At 39.4% G+C, this 8331-nt stretch overlaps 2 non-coding genes across 2 annotated transcripts; one reads left to right on the top strand and one right to left on the bottom strand.

Annotated features, from left to right (window-relative positions):
• Positions 1-6255: 6255 nt before the first annotated feature.
• On the top strand, positions 6256-6472 carry LOC145339527 (small nucleolar RNA U3). The gene has a single exon (XR_013886031.1). It is a non-coding gene; the product is annotated as a small nucleolar RNA U3 (small nucleolar RNA).
• A 1395-nt stretch (positions 6473-7867) lies between these two features.
• On the bottom strand, positions 7868-8084 carry LOC145339526 (small nucleolar RNA U3). Its single transcript, XR_013886030.1, has one exon. It is a non-coding gene; the product is annotated as a small nucleolar RNA U3 (small nucleolar RNA).
• Positions 8085-8331: the final 247 nt, after the last annotated feature.

The raw sequence follows: 8331 nt of genomic DNA, 5'->3' as shown, positions 1-8331 counted from the left end.
TCCTTCCCTCCCTGCTGCTTCTCTCCTCCATCTCGCTCTCTCTCTCTCTCTCCCCCTCCCTCTCCCCTCCCCCTCCCTCTCCACCTCCCGTCATCCTCCCGCTTCCCCTCCCACACCCTCTCATCCTCCCGCTCCCCCTACCCCTCTCTTCCTCCCCTCCACCTCCCTCTCCCCCTCCCTCTCCCACTCCCCCTCCCCCTCCCTTCCCCCTCCCCCTCACAACAACCTGAACATTGAAAATGCATCAACACATCCAACAACAACCTCAACATTGAAAACACCAACAAATCCAACAACAACCTCAACATTGAAAACACCAACAAATCCAACAACAACCACAACATTAACAAAAACACAATCAAAACCAGCAACAACAACAAAAGTGAAAAACACCAACAAATCCAACAACAACCACAACATTGAAAAACAGAAACAAATTCAACAACAACCTTAACTGTGAAAAACACGAACAATTCCAACAACAACCTCAACATTGAAAACAAAGCAACAAATCCAACAACATCAACATTGAAAAACACCAACAAATCCAACAGCATCTTCAACACTGAAAGACACCAACATATCCAACAACAATTTCAAGATTGAAAAACACCAACAAATCCAACAAAAACCTCAACATTGAAAAACATCAACACATTCAACAACCTAGAATCAAAAAAACGCAAATTCAACAACCTCAACAGCTAATAACACTAACAAATTCAACAACAACCTCAACATTGAAAACACCAACAAATTCAACAACAACCATGACAGTGAAAAACATTAACAATTCCAACAACAACCTCCACATTGAGAAAACACCAACATCAACATTGAAAAAAACACAAGCAATTTCAACAACAACCACAATGGTGAAAGACACCAGCAAATTCAACAACAACCTCAACATTGAAAAACACCAACAAATTCAACAAAAACTCAACATTGAAAACACCAACAACTTCAACAGTAACAATAACAGTGAAAAACACTAACAATTCCAACAACAACCTCGACATTGGGAAAAAACAACAAATCCAACATCACCATTGAAAAACACAATTTCAACAACAACCACGATGGTGAAAAACACCAACAAATTTAACAACAACCTCAACATTGAAAAACACCAACAAATCCAACAAGAACCACAACAGTGAAAAGCGCTAACAAATCCAACATCAACCTCAAGATTGAAAAATATCATCAAATTCAACAACAACCTGAACATTGAAAAACATCAACAAATCCAACAACGACCTCGACAGTTAAAAGCAGCAACAAATCCAACAACAACCTCAGAATTGAAAAACACCAACAAATTGAACAACAACCTCAATGTAAAAAAAAACCAACAAACCCAACAAGAAAACCAACATTGAAAAACAGCAACAAATCTAAGAAGAACCTCAACATTGAAAAGCATGGAACAAATCCAACAAAACCTCAACATTGAAAAACATCAACACATTCAGCAACCTAGAATCAAAAACCAAAAATAAATTCAACAACCTCAACAGTTAATAACACCAACAAATTCAACAACAACCTCAACATTAAAAAACACCAACAAATCCAACAACAACCTCAACATTGTAAAACACCAACAAGTCAAACAACAGCCTCAACATTGAAAAAAACCAACAAATCCAACAACAACCTCAACATTGAAAACACCAATAAATCCAACAAAAACCTCAACATTGAAAACACCAACAAATTCAACAACAACCACAACAGTGAACAAAACCAACAAATCCAACAACAACCACAACAGTGAAAACACCAATAAATCCAACAAAAACCTCAACATTGAAAACACCAACAAATTCCACAGCAACCATAACAGTGAAAACACTAACAGTTCCAACAATAACCTCTACATTGAAAAAAACACCAATAAATCCAACAACATCAACATTGAAAAACACAATTTCTACAACAACCACAACGGTGAAAAAAACCAACAAATCCAACAACAACCTCAATATTGAAAAACACCCACACATCCAACAAAAACCTCAACGTTGAAAACACCAACAAATTCAACAACAACCGTAACAGTGAAAAACACTAACAATTCCAACAACAATCTCGACATTGAAAAAAAAATCAACAAATCCAACAGCATCAACATTGAAAAACATCAACACATTCAACAACCTAGAATCAAAAAACAGAAACAAATTCAACAACCTCAACAGTTAAAAACGCCAACAAATTCAACAACAACCTCAACATTGAAAAATACCAACAAGTCCAACAACAACCTCAACATTGAAAAGCACCAACAAGTCCAACAACATCTCGAACATTGAAAAACACCAACAAATCCAACAACAACCACAACAGAGCAAAACACCAACAAATCCAACAACAACCTCTACAATGAAAAACACCAACAAATCCAACAACAACCTCGACATTGAAAAACACCAACAAATCCAACAACGAGCTCAACACTAAAAAACACCAATAAAGCCAACAAAAACCTCAAAATTGAAAACACCAACAAATTCAACAACAACCATAATGGAGAAAAACACTAACAATTCCAACAACAACCTCTACATTGAAAAAAAACAAATCCAACATCAACACTGAAAAACATAATTTCAACAACAACCTCAACAGTTAAAAACACCAACAAACTCAACAACAACCTCAACAGTTAAAAACACCAACAAATCCAACAACAACCTCAACATCGAAAAATACCAACAAGCCCAACAACAACCTCAACATTGAAAAACACCAACAAATCCAACAACAACCTCAACATTAAAAAACCAACAAATCCAACAACAACCTCAACATTGAACACACCAACAAATCCAACAACAACCTCAATATTGGAAAACACCAACAAATCCAACAACAACTCAACATTGAAAAATATTAACAAATCCAACAACAACCTCAACATTAACAAAAACACCAACAAATTCAACATCATCAGCAATGAAAAAACACCAACAAATCCAACAATAACCTCACTATTAAAACAACAAATCCAACAACAACATCAACATTGAAAAACACCAACAAATCCAACAACAAACTCCACATTGAAAAAAAACAACATATCCAACAACATCAACATTGAAAAACACAATTTCAACAACAACCACAACAGTGGAAAACACCAACCAATTTCACACAACCTCAACATTGAAAAACACCAACAAATCCAACAACAACCTCAACATTGAAAACACCAACAAATCCAACAACAACCTCAATATTGGAAAACACCAACAAATCCAACAACAACTCAACATTGAAAAACACCAACAAATCCAACAACAGCCTCAACAGTTAAAAACACCAACAAATTCAACAACAGCCTCAACATTGAAAACACCAACAAATCCAGCAAATACCACAACAGTTAAAAACACCAACAAATCCAACAACAACAACCTGAACATTGAAAAACACCAACAAATCTAACAAGAACCACAACAGTGAAAAGCGCAAACAAATCCAACACCAACCTCAAGATTGAAAAATATCATCATATTCAACAACAACCTGAACATTGAAAAAGCATCAACACATCCAACAACAGCCTCAACAGTTAAAAACAACAACAAACTCAAAATTGAAAAACACCAACAAATCAAACAACAACCTCAATGTAGAAAAACACCAACAATCCAACCAGAAACTCAACACTGAAAAACACCAACAAATCTAACAACAACCTCAACATTGAAAAAGCACCAAACAAATTCAACAACAATCTCAACACTGAAAAGCACCAACAAATCCAACAACAACCTCAACATTGAAAAACATCAACACATTCAACAAGCTAGGATCAAAAAACAAAAACAAATTCAACAACCTCAACAGTTAAAAACACCAACAAATTCAACAACAACCTCAACAGTTAAAAACACCAACAAATTTGACAACAACCTCAACATTGAGAAACACTAACAAGTCAAACAACAACCTCAACATTGAAAAAACCGACAGATCCAACAACAACCTCAACATTGAAAACACCAACAAATTCAACAACAACCATAACAGTGAAAAACACTAAGAATTCCAACGACAATCACAACAGTGAAAAAAAACAACAAATCCAACAATAACCACAACATTCAGAAACACCAACAAATCCAACAATTAACACAACAGTGAAAAGCACTAACAATTCCAATGACAAACTCAACATTGAAAAGCACCAAGAGGCATATGTCAGGTCTAAGCAGCTGGGAACGGAGAGAGCGTGGAGGAATACAGAGAGAATAGGAGGGATCTCAAAAGGGGAGTTAGGAGGGCAAAAAGGGGCATGAAATGGCTTTGGCAGGTAGGATTAAGGAGAATCCAAAGGCGTTTTACTCCTATGTCAGGAACAAAAGGGTGGCTAGGGGTAAAATCGGTCCCCTCAGGGACAGACATGGGGAATTGTGCTTAGAGGCAGAGGGAATGGGGGAGATCCTGAATGAATACTTTGCGTCGGTATTCACGAAGAAGAGGGGCTTGATATCTGGTACGGTCATCGAGGGAGCGGTAGACCAATTGAAAGAACTATCCATTCCGAGGGAATGCTTTTAGGTAGCATTAAAACCGATAAATCTCCGGGGCCCCATGGCATTTATCCCAGGCTGCTTAGGGAGGTGAGGGATGAGATTGCTGAGCCTCTGACGCAAATCTTTGTCTCTTCTTTGGACACAGGTGAGGTCCCAGAGGACTGGAGGATAGCGAACGTGGTACCGTTGTTTAAAAAGGGTAGGAGGGATAACCTGGGTAACTATAGGCCGGTGAGCTTAACGTCAGTGGGAGGTAAGTTGATGGAGAGGATTCTTAGGGATAGGATGTATGTGCACTTAGAGCATTGCGATCTGATTAGGGATACGCAGCATGGCTTTGTCAAGGGGAAGTCTTGCCTTACGATAATGTTAATGTTAAAATGGCAGTGTGGGCTCATTGGGCCGAAGGGCCTGTTTCCCGGGCTGTTTTTGTTCTTTGTTTGTCTCTCTCTCTCTCTGTCTTTCACTGTGTCCCTCTGTCTGTCTGTCTCTCTCTGTCTCTCACTGTGTCTCTCTGTCTCTCTCTCTCTCTCTCTCACCCTGTTTGTACAGAACCCTGTGCTGAGTATATCAGGAAGGGATTCGGTATTAGAGGTGTGTCGATCCCAGACAGCAGAGGTTCTCAGGTGAAAGTTTCCTTCTACATGAACGACATTACTGTTCAAACTGGCCCTGGGTGCCAAGGTAAGTCATGGTAAGAGTGAGACCATGTTTTTTGGGAACTGGGTGGACCCATCCCTTAGTCCCCTTCCCTGTCAGGTCAGACAGTCTCAGGGTGCTGGGGATATGGTTCGGAGGGATCAGGGTGTGCATTAGAAGCTGGATGGAGTGAGTAGGTAGAATGAACCGAAAGCTGGGAATGTGGGAGCAACGCTTCCTGTCCATTCCAAGTAAAAACCTGGTGATCAGATGTGAGACATTCTCGGTGTTACTGTACATGGCGCAGGTCTGGCCCATTCCTCACTCCCGCACTATGACAATCAGCTGAGACATTTTCCACTGTATCTGGAGACCAAAAATAAACCATGCTCGCAGGAACACAATGTATAAGCCTTGAGATGAAGGGGAAAAGCATGTCTAATATGGTCCCAATCCTGAGAGCCCCCTTTGTGTGTGTTTTCACCAAGCTGTGTGTAGATTCTGGGTACAGAAACACTCAGTATGAGTACATACTGAGACACTATCTGTCCCCTGGGTTGTGAAGGATGGGTCTGACCCACACTGCCATCAAACACTCCAAGTAGTTGGACTGCTGTACCCCCTGTCCCTGTGACTGAAACACCTCAAAGTCCAATTTGTTCCATATCGACAATCTTTAACTACTTTTACACCATTTATACAGACCATTGGAAAATATCTGTGATGTTGCTTTGAGTGTGTTGAAGTATCTCAGAGCATAACATGATATACCTAAAGAATCTAAAGATTATCACACTTTGGTATTTATGAATAAATATAATTTGCAAAAACAAAAACTTTTGATTGGTGGATTGAATATATTATGGAAATTAGCATTTACAAATCTGATGGTTTCAATGTTCCATTTGGAAAAATAATCTGTTTTTGTATATTTAATTTGGTGTATAATTGTAGAGGAATTAATTAGCAAAAATGTAAATAACAGAATCGATAAATGAGAGACGCAGCCCGTGAGCGTGATGTGTATCTGTGGTATTGGCAGCTGAGTTTCTGTGTGTTTGTCACTGAGATTATACTCTTAGGGATCATTTCTATAGTGTTTTCCTAGAGAAATGTGTTTCTAAAGTGTGTGGTCTCCCAATCCATTAGGAAAATTTCTAGTGTTCTTTTCTGAGCAGGAAGCTGGCACTGAGTGTTGCTTTCAGTAACTGCTCAGTGTCATTGATGAGTGTTCCTTCTCTCTCTTGTAGAGAGGTGGAGGAAGGGAACACAGTCTGAGTGGATTGTCTATAAAATTAACAAAAGGAGAAGTTTGATTTGGAACTGTGTGTATGAGATACTACAATGCAGAAAGAGTTGTGTCTGTGCTCCTTCTGAAACACGTGTCCCTTTTAATTGTGTTTTCACACACCTTGTATGCTGAGGTCTTTCAAATACTTATCTTAATTCTTAGGTGTAGAAGGTTCCAATTTGATTTGATTTATTGTTGTCACATGTATTAGTATACAGTGAAAAGTATTGTTTCTTGTCCATTATACAGACAAAGCATACCGTTCATAGATAAGAAAACCAGAGTGCAGAATGTAGTGTTACAGTTATAGCGAGGGTGTCGAGAAAGATCAACTTAGTGCAAGGTAGGTCCATTCAAAAGTCTGACAGCAGCAGGGAAGAAGCTGTTCTTGAGTCGGCTGGTACGGGACCTCAGAGTTTTGTATCTTTTTCCCCGACAGAGGATGGAAGAGAGAATGTCCAGAGTCATTGGGTCCTTAAATAGTATTATACAGTGAAGAATATTGTTTCCTGTGTGTTATAGGAGACAAAGCATACCGTTCATAGAAAGGAAAGGAGAGGTTACAGAATGTAGTGTTACAGTCACAACTAGCATGTAAAGAAAGATCAACTTAATATGAGGGAGGTCCATTGTGTGTGACTTCAGACTTTTGTATCTTTTTCCCAATGGAACAAGGTGGAAGAGAGAATGTCCAGGGTGTATGTTGTCCTTGATTATCCCGGCTGCTTTTCTGAAGCAGCGGGAAGTGTAGACAGAGTTAATGGATGGGAGGCTGGTTTGCAGAATGCACTGAGCTACATTCACAACTCTTTGTAAATCCTTGTGGTCTTGGACAGAGCAGGAGCCCAGACCAAGCTGTGATACAACCAGAAAGGAAGCTTTCTACGGTGTACCTGTAAAAGCTGGTGAGAGTCATAGCGGACATGGCAAATTTCCTTCGCCTCCTGAGAAAGTAGAGGCATTGGTGGGGTTTCTTAACCATGGCATTGGTGTGAAGGGACTGGATAGTGAAAATGTATTTCCTCTAATCCTCTCTACATTTCCTGCTACTTACCCTAAATCTATGTCCCCTGTTTACTAAAGGGAAAGCTCCTTCCTGCCCACCCAATCTACCTCCCTCAGACTTTTGTACACCTTAATCTTGTTGACCATAACCACTCAACCATGGATCCCAAACACAATAGCAGCACGGTGGTTAGCACTGATCAGAGTTTGATCCAACCACTGTTAACCAGGATTTCCATTCTGTGTACGCACTGCCACCAAGACACCAACAGTATGTGTCACACAGCAGCCCCCACTGGTACAAATAGCCTGAAAATGAAGGCCAGAGTTCACATTTTGAACACCCCCCAACAAAACAACTTCCACAAAATTTCATAGACAAACCACTCAGACTGTGTTCCCTTCCTCCACCTCTCTACAAGAGAGAGAAGAAACACTCATCAATGACACTGAGCAGTTACTAACAGTAACACTCAGTGCCAGCTTCCTGCTCAGAAGAGAACACTAGAAATCCTCCTCATGGATTGGGAGACCACACACTTTAGAAACACATTTCTCTAGGAAAACACTATAGAAATGATTCCTAAGAGTATAATCTCACTGATAACCACACAGAAACTCAGCTGCCAATACCACAGATACACATCACGCTCACGGGCTGCATCTCTCATTTATCGATTCTGTTATTTACATTTTTGCTAATTAATTGCTCTACAATTATACACCAAATTAAATATACAAAAACAGATTATTTTTCCAAATGGAACATTGAAACCATCGGATTTGTTCAGTCTGATTTGCCTAATACATTCAATCCACCATCAAAAATTAACATGTGTGTCACTC

The sequence above is a fragment of the Carcharhinus amblyrhynchos genome, unplaced genomic scaffold (assembly GCF_965287045.1).
Source record: "Carcharhinus amblyrhynchos unplaced genomic scaffold, sCarAmb.v2.hapA scaffold_516, whole genome shotgun sequence".
Classification (NCBI taxonomy): Eukaryota; Metazoa; Chordata; class Chondrichthyes; order Carcharhiniformes; family Carcharhinidae; genus Carcharhinus; species Carcharhinus amblyrhynchos.
The sequence above is the reverse complement of the archived record's forward strand: the minus strand, read 5'-3'. Positions and strand labels throughout refer to the sequence as shown.